At 43.2% G+C, this 19,339-nt stretch overlaps 1 protein-coding gene across 6 annotated transcripts in view; it reads right to left on the bottom strand.

The window, feature by feature from the left end:
• DENND2A (DENN domain containing 2A) overlaps positions 1-19,339 on the bottom strand; it is a 2,268,767-nt gene that overhangs the window by 1,249,271 nt on the left and 1,000,157 nt on the right. The gene's annotated exons all lie outside the window — the stretch shown is intronic.

Here is a 19,339-nt window from a genome sequence, read left to right as displayed (position 1 = left end):
CTTGTGTTGCAAAACATGCATGCATATAAATAGCTAATGTCACATGTCATCAGTGCTACACATACACAGGTATTGCAATAAATATGCCATTTTACAGCTACCACACCAGCAGCTGGCGTTCGTGAAAATCTACTGCCAATCATTAGTGGACCTGAGTTGCACTGTGGCAACCTCTAACCGGGAAAAGCCGAAAGACAACAACAGCAACACCAGCAGCTGTCTTATTTCTTGGTTTCATGCTTGAAAAATTGAAAACCTATGAAATACCATGACATGCTGGTGTGTCTTGTGAGCCATTAAAATACAACCATTCATTTGGAAAGCATTCTGGTCTATCAGTCTAAGTTTTCAAAACTGATAAAGTACAGTTTTGTACCTACCATAAATGTAGATGTCCGATAGGTATGCATCTGCAGTCATAACATATGGGTTGTCCTGGCCTCAGGCAGCCCTCGGTCGGCCGGATTCCAAAGTCTGGGTCTGGCCTCGGCTGATGTCGCACTTCACCCGACGTCATAGCTCCTGGGGTATAAAGGCATCAGCCGATGCCATTTTCCTCAGTGTTTCTTGCCCCAGATGCCAGGTGCCCTCTAGGAAGGCTAAATTTGGATAAATGTTGAAAATTCCAAACAGTAGCAAACAAAATATATAGGGGAAGGAGGGTGGGTAATCCTGACTGCAGATGCATACCTATCGGACATCTACATTTATGGTAGGTACAAAACTGTACTATGTCCTTCAAGGATGCATCTGCAGTCATAACATATGGGTAGAATACCATAGCCAAACTGGGGGAGGAGGCACTAAGATAAAGATGGTGTAGTTAAGATCCCTTGTAAAACTGCAGTTGCAAAGCCTGCTCGGGATCTGGAGTATAGAGGAAGATTGTAATGCTTGGCAAATGTATGCACAGAGCTCCAAGTAGCAGCTTCTAAAATGTCTTTGGTAGCCACTCCTCGTAGGAAAGCTGTAGTGGTGGCTGTAACCCTTGTGGAGTGAAGCCTGATATTTTCAGGAGTTGTCTTTCCATGAAAAGAGTAACAGAATCGAATGCAATTTCCTATCCATTTTGAAATTGTCTGTTTGGAAATTGCTTTTCCTTGCACTCCTGTTGCATATGCTACCAGAAGCTGGTCAGTTTTTCTGCTGGTCTTAGTTCTGTCCAGATAGTAGTGCAGTTGTCTATGTACGTCCAAGGTGTGTAGTAGCTTTTCCCCCCTGTTCTGTGGGTTAGGGAAGAACGTAGGTAAATGAATAGCTTGGTTCAAGGATACCCTGGATACCACCTTCGGCATGAAAGTAGGATTGGTTCTCAGAGACACTCTATCCTGGTGAAAGATAAGGAAAGGCTGTATTGCCATTAATGCCTGTAACTCGGATACCCTTCTTGCTGAAGTGATTGCTAGAAGGAAGGCAGTTTTCCAAGATAAGAACTGCAAGTCTGCTGATGCAGCTGGTTCAAAAGGAGGAAGTGTTAATTTTTCCAGCACAAAATTGAGATCCCATGCAGGCAGAGGTGGTTTCCTTGGAGGTTTTACATTTTTGATCCCTCTTAGAAATTGTCTGAGGAGAGGCTGAGAGAAGATAGGAGGATCCATGTTGTACTCTGCTGAAATTGCTGAAGCATGAATCTTAATGGAAGAATAGGACAGGCCATTGTGGAACAGTTCTGCTAAGTATTCTAGGATGTGTGCTAGGTTTGCAAGCGTGACATCTGTTCCCTTTGATGCACTCCAAATGAGGAATCTCTTCCATTTGGCTGAGTATGTTTTCCTTGTGGAGGGTCTGTGAGCCTCCAGGATAATGTCCTTGACCCTCTGAGATAAAACAGGTTGGTTTTGTTTTATGCAATTTTCCAGGCAGTTAGCTGCAGCATTTTCAAGTTTGGATGCAGGGTCTTGTAGTTGTTCTGTGTTAGAAGTAAAGGCCATAGAGGTAGAGGCCATGGGTTCGTCCGAGACATGCTTCTCAGTAGCGGGTACCAATGTTGCCTTAGCCAATTTGGAGCTATCAGAATTACCTTTGGCCGTTCCTCCCTGATCTTCAGAAGAACTTTGTACATCAATGGGAGAGGTGGAAAGGCATAAACTGTCAGGGCCTTCCAGCTGAAAGAAAGGGAGTCCACCCTCCAGGCTTGTGGGTGGTATTCTCTTGAGCAGAATTTCTTCAGTTGGTGGTTGAGTGGGGAGGCAAACAGGTCTATTTCTGGCATTCCCCATTTCTTTGTTATGGTTTTGAAGATATCTGGATGCAGCATCCATTCGTGAGCATCCGTGGTAGTTCTGCTTAATTTGTCTGCTAGTGAATTCTCTTTTCCTGGTACGAATCTGGCCTGCAGTTGAATGTTGAGATTCAGGCCTAGGTTCCACAGTTCCATTGCCATCCGGCATAAAGGGTAGGAATGCGTGCCTCCCGGTTTGTTGATGTACCACATGACTGTGGTATTGTCCGTCCTTATCAGCAGGTGTCCTTGCTGGAGGAATGATTTGAATGCCTCTATTGCATGCTTCACTTCCAGCATCTCCTTTAGATTTATGTGTAGATTCAGCTGGTCTTGGGACCATAGGCCTTGGATACACTTGTCTTCCATGTGTGCGCCCCAGCCTAGGTCTGAGGCGTCCGTGGTGATGGTCTGCTTTGGCTGTGGTTTGTGAAAAGGCAACCCTCTGTTGGTCTGGCAGACCTGAGCCCACCACAGGAATTACTTTTTCAGGCATGGAATGATTGGTATCATGGTTTCTAGACTGTGTCTGTGTTGAGACCATACATTTCTTAGGTACCATTGTAATTTTCTCATATGCAGTCTGGCATGTGGGATCAAGATTATGCAGGATGCCATGTAACCCAGGGCCTGCAGGACTTTCCTTGCAGTAAGCTGAGTTTGTCTTGTCAATGCCGTGAAGTAGACTGGAAGCTGTTTTTGTTTTTCTTCTGTGAGAAAAGCCATCTGAGTTATTGTGTCCAGTTCTGCACCCAAAATGTTATCCTTTGGGATGGCACTAGTCTTGACTTCTGTATGTTGACTGTGTATCCCAAGGCTTGCAGCAGTTGTATGACATAGGCCAAATCCTTTATTATATTTGTCTTGTCCGCTTGTATTAGGCAGTCGTCCAGGTATGGGTAGATTTGAATTCCCTGAAGCCTGCAATGTGCAATTACTGATGCCAGACATTTTGTGAATACTCTGGGCGCAGTAGATAAGCCAAAGGGCAATGCTGAGAATTGATAATGCTCTGATCCTGCAAGAAATCTGAGGTGTCTTCTGCAATCTGGTCTTATAGGGACGTGCAGGTATGCCTCCTTGAGATCTAGAGTCACCAGCCAAGACTCCTTGCCCAACATGGGAAGATGTTGCTGTAGAGTCAGCATCTTGAATTTTGGTACAATGAGATATGTGTTCAGTGCGGACAAGTCGAGAATAGGCCTCCATTGAGTTTCTTTTCTTGGTACAAGGAATAGTCTGGAGTAAAATCCTTGGCCTTGTTCCACAGATGGTACCTTTTCTATTGCTCTCATCCTTAGTAAGTTTATGACTTGTTTTAGAGCCTCTGACTTCTGGCTTGGTGGGAGGTTTGGCATTCCTCTCTTTTTTGGTAACGTGTGGAAGTGAAACCTGTAGCCTTTGTCTATTGTTTGCAAAGTCCATTTGTCTCCTGTAATGCAATGCCAGTTTTTTGAAAATAAAGCTAACTTTCCGTCCAAGGGTGCTTCCAATTGTTCCCTGGTAGGCGGAATCAGAGCCAAGTCGTGTCTGTCCTGTGGAAGTGGTTGCAGTCGCAGCTGTGGAGGCACTCCTCTGGTTGTCAGGTTGCCACTGACGGCCCCTGTAGGCACCCCTTGATTGACCTCTGCCTCTTGGGCGTCTATTTCTGCCTCTCTGTGCTCTGGAGGTGTCTGGAAAGGACCAATTCTTTGAAGGCCAATTTCTGCTGAACCTCGGAGGTTGGACCTGCAGAAAATCCTTGACTGTTTGCACAGATTTTGCTTTTTCTTCCACTTTCTTTAGTACCTCCTGTGCAGGGGAGCCAAATAAACTTTGTTTCTCCATAGGGGCATCTAGGAGTTTAGACTTAACATGGTCTGGCAAGGATTGCTCTTTTAGCCAGGCATGCCTTGAATCACTGCTCCAGTCATAGCTGATCTAAATGAAGCCTCCAGTGCATCATAGCCACATTTTAAAAAATGATTACTGACCTGCTGAGAATTGTGTACCAACTCCTGAAGGGACTTACGGTCTAAAGGTTCAGGAGAGGAAAGTTTTTTATTCAGCTGATCTAACAAAAATTCCTGGTACTGTATCATGTGAAATTGACAGTTTAAAGCCCTGGCAGAAAGAGTAGCAGATGTATAAACTTTTTTACCCCATCTCTCTAATGCTCTTGATTCTCTTTCAGAGGGTAGGGGGTTTTTGGCAGAGGCAGCTGCAACACCCTTGGGGCCCTGAGAAATGGTTTCTGGGTCTGCAGCATGGGCCTTGTACAGGTAGAAGTGAGAATCCGGGACCCTGTAAAATCTGTCAGGTTTGGCAGGGGCCGGGGGAAGAGAATCAGGGGCTGAACTGGCATCATTGTATGCATCATCAACAACTGATAGTACAGGTGGTATGGCTAAAGGCCTGTGCTGTGGTAAGTGTAAAAAGGTCCTTAGCCTTTTCCTAGAATCAGACAAATCCTGACCCTGCCATTGGAAATGTTCCCTCATTGAATGTAGAGTTTCCCCAAATGAAAATTCTTCTGGGGGGGGAGGCAGAAGGAATGGAGTCTTCTGCATCCGAATCCTCATAAGGTGAGTATGGACCTTCCTGATGGTCTGATAAATCTGATCCATCTGAGGAATAGTCAGAGGAAAGAGGTTCAGGGGGTTCAGTCCTAGGCCTTTTTTCAGGAGGAGGTTGTGAGGCCCTGTCTGGTTGAGGTTGGGATCCCCTGATCAAAGAAATAAGGTCCTCAGCAAGGCTGAGAATCTGAGAACTTGAGGAAGGTCTGTGAGGGGGAGCTTTTGTAGGTAAGGCCTTGGAAATTTTAGCTGCTTTAGCCCTGGAGAAGGCCTTAATAGACATAGAAGCAGGGGGTCTAGCTGCCCCACGTGCAGGAGTAGAAATGTCCATCGGAATGGTGTCGGACAATTCTTGTGTGCCTGCTTCTTCGGTAGGAACTTCTGTAGCCGACTCCGCCGGGGCCTCTGTGTCGGAGGCATGCTTGTGGCCGAAGGAAGAACCGAGGACTCGGTTTCAGCCGAAACCGAGACACTCGCAGTAGGCCTAACCGTGGTTTCAGCCGAAACCGCAGGCCGCGAGTGTCGGTCCTTTTCCTTGCGTTTTTTAGCTAAGTGTGTAGTAGGAGTCTCCGACGGCATTTTATATGCAAAAGCGGGACCAAAAAACTCTTCTGCAAACTCCGACCGTCTAAGTGTCCGTCGGTTGAAGGAAGCACAGGCTAAACAAGCTGATACGTCGTGGTCTGGGCCTAAGCAAGGGAGGCAGTAAGAGTGGAAATCCTTATGAGGTATTTGTTTCCCACAAGTTAAACAATTATTTATTTTTTCTGACATCGGCTGAGGCAAGAAAAAGTCCCCAACGGGGTACTTAGCTTTTTTAGAAGTCTTCGGTAGCTGAAATCTCTGGATCTGACCGACCGGCACTTGCGAACAGCTTCTGCTTCGGGCACCGCGTGGCAAGAAAGACTGAGGAAAACGGCGTCGGCTGATGCCTTTATACCCCAGGAGCTATGACGTCGGGTGAAGTGCGACATCAGCCGAGGCCAGACCCAGACTTTGGAATCCGGCCGATCGAGGGCTGCCTGAGGCCAGGACAACCCATATGTTATGACTGCAGATGCATCCTTGAAGGACATCAGGACTATCCCAGACCCACCTCCATGCTAATGCTCCCGACACTTCCACTGATTTGATACAACAGCTCTGTCCCATAATTAAAGCACTTCTGTGTTTATGACCTGATGAAAAAGAATTGTGGGACTCTCTAGTTTTAAGTACACATCAATAATTAATCCAAGGTAATTAACTAAAAGAAATGTGTTATTAAAGCCATTATCACAACAATGTATATAAACAAAGTGTTGCTATGGAAAGGCAAAGGAGAAAAGGAAATCTGCTCCACATTTAACTTAAATGTCACTGCTTAGTGTATACAGCTCTCTTTGCAACACACAATTTTATGAGCAGAATGCTTAGAAAGTACACATTTTATGACAGCAGCTACAGCCTCATAACAGCTCAGAGATAACCATAAACTCATTATTACCCAAAATACTGACAAGGATAAACTATTACCAGTAAATCACAACTTCAGAAATAACATCTGTAGACATCAAAGGCCCACAGAGCAACAGCAGTTTTCTTTGTGCACTACAGTGTAGGTCTATAGACTGAAAGCATTCCAGACCTGGCTTAGGTTTTACAAATTCTTAACACTTTAGAAGAAGCTTAAAGCATGTGTTAGAAGGTGGCATAGCACAAGAAATCTAAAATATTAATTAGCTCCATAGTAACGGTAACCACAGCCTACAGGGAGAACAGTTCCCTAAAGAATTAACTGCTATAATACAGGAGACATATCATGAAGCATATCAAACTTTTTCAAAAACACAATGGCTCATTTTTACAAAAGTTGTACAACTATTGACTCTGTCACATTTTTACATCTTCTGCCTGTACAAACAAATCTGTAGAGTTTTTCCAGTTGTGTAGAATTTCATCTGACAGATGTAAGCAACTTAGGCCTACAATGATGGAGAGACTGCGCAGGGCAGACTAGAATTCCTTATCCCCAACGAAAGTTACCAGCTTGTCCTGCAGAATCCTCAGAAATTTCCAGGCAGACTGAGAGATATATGTACTTTAGCATATCCTGGGTCATCCTTTGGGCCCTCCACCCTGTGGAATGAGGTGTATACACCTTCTGTGGGAGCTGCCAAGAGGTCACCCATACTAGGTATCTTAAACACCTCAACTAACTCCTCCATAATAAAAGGAGCAAAGATTCTACTCTGAGATCCTCTCAGATCAGAAAGCCTGTCACTCTTTATAGACAACAAACCCTGCAACCCTATACAGGGACCACATTTCTACCACTGACGTCTAAGATCCTATCCTTCTGATGGATGGGGACAAAGAATGACCAATACACTGCTGTGAGACTCAGCTTTCACTTCACCATTACAGGTCAGTATAACACTTGCAGTTTTGCCATTGCTGTACCTACCCACTGGTCAGGCTCTCATTCCTGTCTGCCTTCATTCACAAACAAGACCCCCAAGGTACTTAAGCTCATCCACATGGAACAGATGGAACTCTCCATTTGAGAAGAACATCCCAGACCTATGACTTCTCTGGTGACAAGTTTTCATCCCAGCCCTTTCATCCTTGGCAGTTAACAACTCCAGTGCATGTCACAGATCCCAGTCTCATTAGGCCAACATGACACGGGTTCCTATCAGCATTTCGAATGTTGAAAACGCCAAATTTAATTTAATCGAAGTGAATTGTTCGAAATCTCAGAAGAGCGAACTGACGGAACATCGATTTCTTTCCTAGGGAAAGAGATCGGTGGGCAGCCATCAGAGTTTGCTATTTCCTCCACTGTGGTGCAGTCTCGGAGTTGATATATTTAAGTAGGGGTGTGGGGGGTGTGAAGCCCCCCACTTCTGTCAGTGTTTAAAGTACTGAAACATTTTTTTGTTTTGCACGGAACACCGATTTCTTTCCCTGGGAACGAAATCGATGTTCCGTCAGTTTGCTCTTTTGAGATTTCGAACATTTCAGTTCAATTAAATTGCATTTGGTGTTTTCAGCATTCGATATGCTGATATAGACCCCATGACAACATCTGTTATAAACAGCAAAGATGCAATTCTCATGTCCCCAGATGGTATAATCTCTAAACCTCACATGTGACTTGATTATCTTGTTCATGAAAATTGCTAACAAGAGGGAAGTCAAGACACATCACTGAATCTTAAAACCACAGTGACAGAGTTCAACCTAATGCCATAAATGTGAATATAGCACACATTAAGCAATGCAAGTGACTGAATGGCATGCAACAATATCAGTAGCACTTCGAACAAGATGGTACATGGTCATATGCCTTCCCTAAAATCAACAAGAGACATGTAGACCACACTGGCCAACTCGCATTCAAGGAGAGGGAATTGATCCAATGCTCCATGGTCAGTATGAAAGTCTAACTACTCTCCCTAAATTAGAGGCATGGTTATTGGATGGAGTCCCCATTCATCATCCTGGGGTATGCTTCCCCATGGAGGCAGAGGAGCATGATACCACTATAATGGAACATACCTCCCCCTTTCACCCTCTTTGAAAAAAGGGCTCATCACCCCAGTTTACCAATCCAGAAGTACTGTCCTTGTCTTCAGCATAACACTAAAAATGCATATTAAGTAAGGTACCTAAAATATACAGAAGATTCAACATTTCTGCTCAGATTCTATGCAGTCAACAACACTGTCATATCAGAATTCTCTAACTGCTGCAGTCACTTCATCTACAGAAATGGACCAAATCCTTCCAGCTGTTTCTGGCACTGTCTGCTCAAAGAGTAACATGTCCATTAAATTCGGAAGATCTTCAAAATATTCCTTCCATTTCATAACAATGTCTTCATTTGAAGTAATTTTTTCTCCACTCTTACAAAAAACAGAAACTCCTTCACATCATTTCTCTTTGAAACCAAAATCCAGATGTGCAGTTATTTTTTATTTTCTAACTGGAAGGGATAATAGGCATTAGTCTTCTCCTGTCTAACAATAAGCCTGCCTTCTTATACCTTATATAATGGATTTTGTAAGTGTTCTTCACTGACTTGTGTTGCAAAACATGCATGCATATAAATAGCTAATGTCACATGTCATCAGTGCTACACATACACAGGTATTGCAATAAATATGCCATTTTACAGCTACCACACCAGCAGCTGGCGTTCGTGAAAATCTACTGCCAATCATTAGTGGACCTGAGTTGCGCTGTGGCGACCTCTAACCGGGAAAAGCCGAAAGACAACAACACCACCAGCAGCTGTCTTATTTCTTGGTTTCATGCTTGAAAAATTGAAAACCTATGAAATACCATGACATGCTGGTGTGTCTTGTGAGCCATTAAAATACAACCATTCATTTGGAAAGCATTCTGGTCTATCAGTCTAAGTTTTCAAAACTGATAACAGGACTATCCCAGACCCACCTCCATGCTACACTTCCACTGATTTGATACAACAGCTCTATCCCATAATTAAAGCACTTCTGTGTTTATGACCTGATGAAAAAGAATTGTGGGACTCTCTAGTTTTAAGTACACATCAATAATTAATCCAAGGTAATTAACTAAAAGAAATGTGTTATTAAAGCCATTATCACAACAAGGTATATAAACAAAGTGTTGCTATGGAAAGGCAAAGGAGAAAAGGAAATCTGCTCCACGTTTAACTTAAATGTCACTGCTTAGTGTATACAGCTCTCTTTGCAACACACAATTTTATGAGCAGAATGCTTAGAAAGTACACATTTTATGACAGCAGCTACAGCCTCATAACAGCTCAGAGATAACCATAAACTCATTATTACCCAAAATACTGACAAGGATAAACTAATACCAGTAAATCACAACTTCAGAAATAACATCTGTAGACATCAAAGGCCCACAGAGCAACAGCAGTTTTCTTTGTGCACTACAGTGTAGGTCTATAGACTGAAAGCATTCCAGACCTGGCTTAGGTTTTACAAATTCTTAACACTTTAGAAGAAGCTTAAAGCATGTGTTAGAAGGTGGCATAGCACAAGAAATCTAAAATATTAATTAGCTCCATAGTAACGGTAACCACAGCCTACAGGGAGAACAGTTCCCTAAAGAATTAACTGCTATAATACAGGAGACATATCATGAAGCATATCAAACTTCTTCAAAAACACAATGGCTCATTTTTACAAAAGTTGTACAACTATTGACTCTGTCACATTTTTACATCTTCTGCCTGTACAAACAAATCTGTAGAGTTTTTCCAGTTGTGCAGAATTTCATCTGACAGATGTAAGCAACTTAGGCCTACAATGATGGAGAGACTGCGCAAGGCAGACTAGAATTCCTTATCCCCAACGAAAGTTACCAGCTTGTCCTGCAGAATCCTCAGAAATTTCCAGGCAGACTGAGAGATATATGTACTTTAGCATATCCTGGGTCATCCTTTGGGCCCCCTGTGGAATGAGGTGTATACACCTTCTGTGGGAGCTGCCAAGAGGTAACCCATACTAGGTATCTTAAACACCTCAACTAACTCCTCCATAATAAAAGGAGCAAAGATTCTACTCTGAGATCCTCTCAGATCAGAAAGCCTGTCACTCTTTATAGACAACAAACCCTGCAACCCTATACAGGGACCGCATTTCTACCACTGACGTCTAAGATCCTATCCTTCTGATGGATGGGGACAAAGAATGACCAATACACTGCTGTGAGACTCAGCTTTCACTTCACCATTACAGATCAGTATAACACTTGCAGTTTTGCCATTGCTGTACCTACCCACTGGTCAGGATCTCATTCCTGTCTGCCTTCATTCACAAACAAGACCCCCAAGGTACTTAAGCTCATCCACATGGGACAGATGGAACTCTCCATTTGAGAAGAACATCCCAGACCTATGACTTCTCTGGTGACAAGTTTTCATCCCAGCCCTTTCATCCTTGGCAGTTAACAACTCCAGTGCATGTCACATATCCCAGTCTCATTAGGCCAACATGACACGGGTTCCTATCAGCATTTCGAATGTTGAAAACGCCAAATTTAATTTAATCGAAGTGAAATGTTCGAAATCTCAGAAGAGCGAACTGACGGAACATCGATTTCTTTCCTAGGGAAAGAGATCGGTGGGCAGTCATCAGAGTTTGCTATTTCCTCCACTGTGGTGCAGTCTCGGAGTTGATATATTTAAGTAGGGGTGTGAAGCCCCCTACTTCTGTCAGTGTTTAAAGTACTGAAACATTTTTTTGTTTTGCACGGAACACCGATTTCTTTCCCTGGGAATGAAATCGATGTTCCGTCAGTTTGCTCTTTTGAGATTTCGAACATTTCAGTTCAATTAAATTGCATTTGGTGTTTTCAGCATTCGATATGCTGATATAGACCCCATGACAACATCTGTTATAAACAGCAAAGATGCAATTCTCATGTCCCCAGATGGTATAATCTCTAAACCTCACATGTGACTTGATTATCTTGTTCATGAAAATTGCTAACAAGAGGGAAGTCAAGACACATCACTGAATCTTAAAACCACAGTGACAGAGTTCAACCTAATGCCATAAATGTGAATATAGCACACATTAAGCAATGCAAGTGACTGAATGGCATATAACAATATCAGTAGCACTTCGAACAAGATGGTACATGGTCATATGCCTTCCCTAAATCAACAAGAGACATGTAGACCACACTGGCCAACTCGCATTCAAGGAGAGGGAATTGATCAAATGCTCCATGGTCAGTATGAAAGTCTAACTACTCTCCCTAAATTAGAGGCATGGTTATTGGATGGAGTCCCCATTCATCATCCTGGGGTATGCTTCCCCATGGAGGCAGAGGAGCATGATACCACTATAATGGAACATACCTTCCCCTTTCACCCTCTTTGAAAAAAGGGCTCATCACCCCAGTTTACCAATCCAGAAGTACTGTCCTTGTCTTCAGCATAACACTAAAAATGCATATTAAGTAAGGTACCTAAAATATACAGAAGATTCAACATTTCTGCTCAGATTCTATGCAGTCAACAACAATGTCATATCAGAATTCTCTAACTGCTGCAGTCACTTCATCTACAGAAATGGACCAAATCCTTCCAGCTGTTTCTGGCACTGTCTGCTCAAAGAGTAACATGTCCATTAAATTCGGAAGATCTTCAAAATATTCCTTCCATTTCATAACAATGTCTTTATTTGAAGTCATTTTTTTCTCCACTCTTACAAAAAACAGAAACTCCTTTACATCATTTCTCTTTGAAACCAAAATCCCTCATCACTTTAAAGCCTTATTAAAATCACCCACCCCAGGTAACCCTACTCTATTCCTTCTTCACATTTCTAATCCTTTTTAACTCTTACTCTTTCTAACTTCACTTCCTATGTCCACTTATCTTAATTTTACTTTCTCTTTCCTCTCCCCAACCTTTTCTTGTAACAGTCACGTAACTTAGGTAATTCCCAACATTATACCACAGTTTCCGTTCCTTTCTTTTCCTTAGCAAAATGTGCATACATTGTAAATATTACTTTCTACACATAACTCCATCTATGACTTGTTCTTCCTGTTCGTATAATTACACTGTAAATCTGCTGTACTCAGAACTGCTTGAACATTTCTACCTCTGTCAAAATATATGTCAGTATATATATATATATATATATATATATATATATCTATATATATATATATATATATATATATATACACTTCCAATACTCGAACAGCCATATCATCGAATTCCATTTTCGTGAGAAAAAAAATCGATAAAATGAAATACTTGAATGGTGAATTTTTCCCAGGGCAACTAAACACTTGTCCAAACTTCAATGAAACACACACCAGAGTAAATAAAACCCACCTAGGTGGGGGATATGCCCCCACACCCCCTAAAAACAGGGGCTTTGCTCCTCACCCCCAACTATATATATATATATATATATATATATATATATATATATATATATATATATTTATATATCAACTCTGAGATCACACTACAGTGTAGTAAAGGGCATGTTGGGCAAGTGCTTACTTGCCCTGGGAAAAATTTGTTCTTCAGGCATTTCGTTTTCGCAATTTTCATCTTGAGAAAATGAAATTCCTATATATATTGTAAATATGATTGTTTAACATCCTAAAAAATTACCAATTTTTTTCTCTCTATTATCAATACTTTAGGTCTTGCTTCATTACTGTAATATACTCCCATTTACAAGCAGTTTTTCTTCACATTAATATTCCTACATTAAAAAAAATGTTGTGCTTGTATATGACTGAACTTCTGCAGAGTACTGACTACCAATGAAAAGGGGCTTTTGGCCCAGTTAGACTTTCCTGGTCCACATGTAAGTAAATAAAATAAAATAGCATAAACCACATGAGCAGTGTTGTAACCCCATTCCTCCCGAGTCACCAAATGGTTTGCCAGAACTTGTCTAAGGCCATCTGAAAGTGTACTCTTAAGAAAGATTGACTAACTACTACTATCAGCTTAAACTGTCTTATCACAAACTCCCTGGAAATCAAGCTTCACAACAAATAATGTTTCTGCAGGGAGGCAAGACCATTTACATCTTTCACACCCCTTACTTGAACATACTAATTCTATGGTCACACACCTGTCAGTAATGAAGAAATCCTTTGCCCAGGTTAAGACACTGACTGCCTGAACTGTGAGCATGAAGTATAATCATAAATATGGGAAAGGTGTTCATGGACTCATAACACTGGGGAAAACAGAATGGGGCCTTAACACACAGGGAAACATACACCAACCACCAGTGAGGACAAGTCATTCTACATTGACAGACAACTCATGCTCCATAACCTCTACATCCCCCTCTACTACACCCCATGCTTCAATTTTCAAGTGTTACAGTTGCTGGTCTGTTAGGACCTCTCAACCATATTTGGATCACCCCTCAAATGCCACTCCAAGGAAGATCTCATTTTTCAGTTGACAACTTCCCTCATTGCTGGTGTTCACCAGCAGGTCCTTGCATTACAGTCACTGTAACCACCAAGCACCTTTTTATATCAGCAACTGAGGTTATTAACAGAGTCTCTTTCAAATGCAGCATCTGACTTCTCCCAAGTATCTGCTAAGTGTTGCCAAGACTATGTCACTAAATCTTTTATTTTCCTATGTCTTTCCCAACTAACGTTCCAGCTGTATAAACCAACTCACCACCTATACTGATTAGCTAACAATGCAGGTTCTCTTTTGACTTAAGTGCTAAGAACATACGAACTCCATTATCATTACATAACTACAAAGCTGATCTCAGTTTTTTTTTACCTAAAAGGCTGTAGCATCAAGTACAAGCCATGTGAGGCCTTTTGTGTGAACATGGAGTTCATTGTGAATAATTTGTGACTAGCACAAAGTACAGTTGCAGTAATCACATTTGGGTTATCTGCTTGCAGGTAGCCCTCAGTTGGCCTGATTAATAAAGTCTTGGGTCCTGTGTTGGTTGCTGTCTCATCTTCCATAATGTCAGGTCGTCAGAGGTATAAAGCATGCAGCCGATGCCATTACATCAGTTTTTCTTGCCCCAGATGTCAGGTGCCCCCATAATGGGAAATAATTATATACAAGGTTACACCTCCATCAAAAAAGCAAATACACCAGAAAGCTTTAAGCATAGTAAACAAGAATAGAGGTATAGTGAATAAAAGTCAGGGGGCTGTAGGGAGGGTAACCAGGACTGCAACAGTGAATACACTCGAACATCTACATTTATGGTAAGTGCATACAACTGTACTATGTTCTTTGTGTTTCACTGTTGCACTCAACACATTTGGATAGATTCCCAAAGCTAAGGATGGGAGGAGGTAATCAGATAGCATTAGAACCAGATATAAGGCCCTGCAAGACTGCAGTGGCAAAGCCAGCTCTGGATTTAGAAAAAAACTGGCAAGTGGTAATGCTTGGTTAAGGTATGTACAGAACTCCAGGTAGCAGCTTCTAGGATGTCCCTGGTAGGGACACCACTGAGAAAGGCTGTAGAGGTAGATGCAGCCCTGGTTGAATGTAGTCTTATCCCCTGTGGGGTAGGTTTTCCATGGTGCTTATAGCAGAAATGAATGCAATGGCCTGCCCACTTAGAAATGGCTTGCTTTGAAATGGCCTTCCCCTCTGCCCCTGCAGCAAATGCAACCAGCAGCTGTTCAGATTTCCTGAGAGGCTTAGTCCTGTCCAAGTAAAATCTAAGTTGTCTGTGCATGTCCAAGGAGTGCATTATTCATTCCCCTTTGTTCTGTGGATTAGAAAAGAAGGCTGGTAAATGAATGGACTGATTAAGGGCCACACTGGACACCACTTTGGGCATATAAGGAGGGTTGGTCCTGAGGGACACCCTGTCCGCATGAAAGATGATGAAAGGCTCCACTGCCATGAGGGCCTGTAATTCAGACACCCTTCTTGCTGAAGTGATGGCTAGAAGGAAGGCTGTTTTCCAAGAAAGGAATTTCAACTCTGCATTTGCAACTGGCTCAAAGGGAGGAAGAGTGAGCTTTTCCAAAACAAACTTAAGGTTCCCGGCTGGAGTAGGGGCTCTCCTGGGTGGTCTTAAGTTTTTGGCCCCTCTGAGGAATTGCTTCAGCAGTGGATGAGAAAAGAGGGGTGGCTCTGTGTTGTAATGTGCTGAAATGGCCGAGGCATGAATTTTGATGGAAGAAAAGGAAAGGCCCTTGTGAAGCATCTCAGTTAAGTATTGAAGAATCTGAGGTAGATTGGGTGCTGCTGTGCCTATCTCGAGTTTGGTTCCAGGAACAGAATCTTTTCCATTTTTCAGCATAGGATTTTCTAGTACTAGGCCTCCTTGCCTCCAGAATGACATCCATCACTTGCTTACTGAGGGATGGTAATGGAGAGCTCAGGTAATTAGCCAGGCTGCAAGGTTCAGGGTTTGAAGCTGTGGGTGCAGAATCTGGCCCTCCTGCTGGGACAGCAGGGCAGGGGTCTGAGGCAGGTCCTATGGTGCCAGCAGTAGCATACTGCGCAACAGGGGGTACCAGTGTTGGTGTGGCCAGTCTGCTGCAATCAGTAGTGTCCTTGGTTTGTCCTGTTTGATCTTTAGTAGCACTTTGGAGAGGAGAGGCGGAGGGGGAAAAGCATAAACTGACAGGTTTTTCCAGGTGAAGGACAGGGCATCCACTTTCCAAGCTTGTTTGTGGGGAGTCCTTTGTCCAATTGGTAGTTCTGATGGGAGGCAAACAGGTCTATCTCTGGGCTCCCCCATTTGTTTCTCAACATGTTGAATATCTTAGGTTCCAGTTTTCACTCGTGTGGGTCCATGAAATTTCTGCGTAGCTCGTCTGCCAGTGTATTTAGCTTTCCTGGCAGGAATTGAGCTTGTAGGGGCACTTGGTAGCTCAAGGCTGTGTTCCACAGAGCCATGGCTAGTCTGCAGACAGGGTATGAGTGGTTTCCCCCCTGCTTGTTTATGTACCACATAACAGTGGTGTTGTCCGTCTTTACCAATAATTGTCTTGGAAGAATGTGGTCCTGGAAGGCTGTCAGAGCATTCTGTACAGCTAACATTTCTTTTTGACTGATATGCAGGTGCATTTGACTTGGGTTCCATTTGCCCTGAATGCACTGCCCTGCCAAGTGAGCCCCCCATGCATTGTCAGATGTGCGTTGTTAGGGTTTGGGCGGCAGGGGGTAGAGTGAATGGCAGTCCCTTGTTTTGGTGGCAGGCCTCTGCCCACCAAAGGAACTCTATTTGTAGACAAGGTATGACAGGAATCATTGATTCTAGATCCTGAGAATGTTGACACCATAGGCTTTTTAGATACCATTGTAGTTTCCTCATATGCAGTCTTGCATATGGAATTAGTAGAATGCAAGAGGCCATGAACCCCAGGGCTTGCAGTATTTTCCTTGCAGATAGCTGGGTCTTTGTGGCCAGTAGTTTGAAGTAGGCTGTCGAATGAACTTGTTTCTCTGGCGTGAGGTAGGCCATCTGAGAAGTTGTATTCAAGCTTGCTCCCAGGAATACAATTTGTTGGCAGGGTACAAGATGTGATTTCTTTTCATTTATGGTGTACCCCAGAGAAGTTAGTCATTTCTTTACAAATGCCGGATGATTTAATAGTATGTCCTGGCTTTCTGCCTGAATTAGACAATCATCCAGGTAAGGGTATATTTGAATATTTCTTTGCCTGCAAAATGCAATGACTGGAGCTAGGCACTTTCTGAATACCCTGGGCACAGTAGATAAGCCAAAGGGCAGTGCAGAGAAGTGATAGTGCAAGCAGCCTGCTCTGACGCGTAGGTATCTTCTGCAAGGTTCCCTTATTGGGATGTGCAGGCTGGCTTCCTTTAAATAGTACAGTTTTGTACCTACCATAAATGTAGATGTTCGAGTGTTCACCCTGCTGCAGTCATCACACTTGGGTTATCCTGTCGTCAGGCGGTCCCGCAGTCGGCCTGAATTCCAAAGTCTTGGTCCGGCGTCAGTTGCTGTCGCTTCTTCCCTGACGTCAGTGGGCCAGGGGTATAAATGATGCATCTGACGCCATTTTTTTCAGTTTTTCTTGCCCCAGATGTCAGGTGCCCCCAAAAAGGTGGTCAGTAGTTAGTACCAATCTAAAAAATTTAGCACAACACAGCATCCCTCCAGCTATAAGAAAATACATCAGAAAGGTATTGTAAAGATTTAGTTAGGTCAGAGGGGATGGAGGGAGGGTAACCTGGACTGCAGCAGGGTGAACACTCGAACATCTACATTTATGGTAGGTACAAAACTGTACTATGTTCATCGTGTTACCCTGCTGCAGTCATCACACTTGGGTGGAATCCCAAAGCTAAGGATGGGAGGAGGAGTCAAAGAGGGTTAGAGGAGGCTAGAAGGCCCTGCAGAACTGCAGTGGCGAAGCCAGCTCTAGTCTTAGAGTAAAGTGGTAAGTGGTAGTGTCTGGTGAAGGTGTGTACTGAACTCCAAGTTGCAGCTTCCAAAATATCCTTGGTTGGCACCCCCCTGAGGAAGGCTGTAGATGTAGATGTAGCTGCTGCCCTGGTAGAGTGGGGCCTTATGGTAGCAGGAACTGGTTTTCCATGATGGGTATAGCAAAAACGAATGCAATGTCCTATCCATTTGGAAATGGTCTGTTTTGATATAGCCTTCCCTTGTGAAGATGCAGCGTAGGATACAAAGAGTTGGTCAGATTTTCTGAAAACCTTAGTTTTATCCAAGTAGTAACGTAGTTGCCTGTGAATGTCCAAGGAGTGCAGGAGTCTTTCTCCTTTGTTCTGTGGATTTGGAAAGAAGGTGGGTAAGTGGATGGTTTGATTTAGAGCCACACTGGATACCACCTTAGGCATGAAGGAAGGATTAGTTCATAGAGAAACTCTGTCTTTATGGAAAATGAGGAAAGGCTCTAATGCCATTAGTGCCTTAAGCTCTGAGACTCTTCTGGCTGAAGTTATTGCTAGCAGCAGGCAGTTTTCCATGATATAAACTTTAGATCAGCAGAGAAAGCTGGTTCAAAAGGAGGTAGCGTAAGTTTTTCCAGAACAAAGTTGAGGTCCCAGGTTGGTAAAGGTGCTCTCCTGGGGGGCCTAATTGGCCCCTCTGAGAAGCGGATGTGAAAATAAGGGTGGATCCATGTTGTAGTGGGCTGAAATAGCTGAGGCGTGGATTTTAATAGATGAAAAGGAAAGTCCTTTGTGCAACATCTCAGTTAAATACTGTAGAATCTGAGGCAGGTGAGGCTGAAGGGTATTTTGGCCTTTAGCCTGGTTCCAGGTGCAAAACCTTTTCCATTTGTCCGAGTAGACATTCCTGGTGCTGGGCCTCCTAGCTTCCAGAATAACATCCATAACTGCTTGAGGAAGAGGAGCCTGCTGGTTGCTTAGGTGATTTGCCATGCAGCCAAATTTAAGGTTTTGAGCTGGCTATGTAGAATCTGATTGTCTTGCTGTGTGAGCAAATGAGTAATTTGTCGTAAAATCCAAGGTGGGCCCTGGGCCATATTCCTTAATAGTGGGTACCAGTGCTGGCATGGCCAGTCTGGGGCTATGAGTATCATTCTGGGTCTCTCCTTCCTGACTTTCAGAAGCACCTTTGAGAGAAGGGGCAATGGAGGGAAGGCATATACTGTCAGGTTTTTCCAACTGAATGAGAGTGCGTCCACTTTCCAAGCTTGATGATGAAGTGTCCTTGTACAAAATTTTGTTAGCTGATAGTTTTGGCGGCTGGCAAACAGGTCTATGTCTGGGTGGCCCCATTTTTGAGTTATCATTGCAAATACTTGTGGATCCAGTTTCCACTCGTGGGGATCCATGATGTGTCTGCTGAGGTCGTCTGCCAATGTGTTCTTTTTTCCTGGCAGGAATTGAGCTTGTAGCTGAACTTGGTAAGCCAGTGCTGTGTTCCACAAGGTCATTGCTTGCCTGCACAGAGGGTAGGAGTGTGTACCCCCTTGTTTGTTTATGTACCACATTACTGTGGTGTTGTCCATTCTTATTGTAAGCTGTCCTGGATGCAAGAGGTTCTTGAAGGCTGTCAAGGCATTCTGTACAGCTAGCATCTCTTTTTGATTGATGTGCAGATTCCTT

The sequence above is a fragment of the Protopterus annectens genome, chromosome 11.part0 (genome assembly GCF_019279795.1).
Source record: "Protopterus annectens isolate FY-2018-M chromosome 11.part0, PAN1.0, whole genome shotgun sequence".
Taxonomy (NCBI): Eukaryota; Metazoa; Chordata; order Ceratodontiformes; family Protopteridae; genus Protopterus; species Protopterus annectens.
Note: the sequence above shows the minus strand (reverse complement) of the source record. Positions and strands in the feature narration are given on the sequence as shown.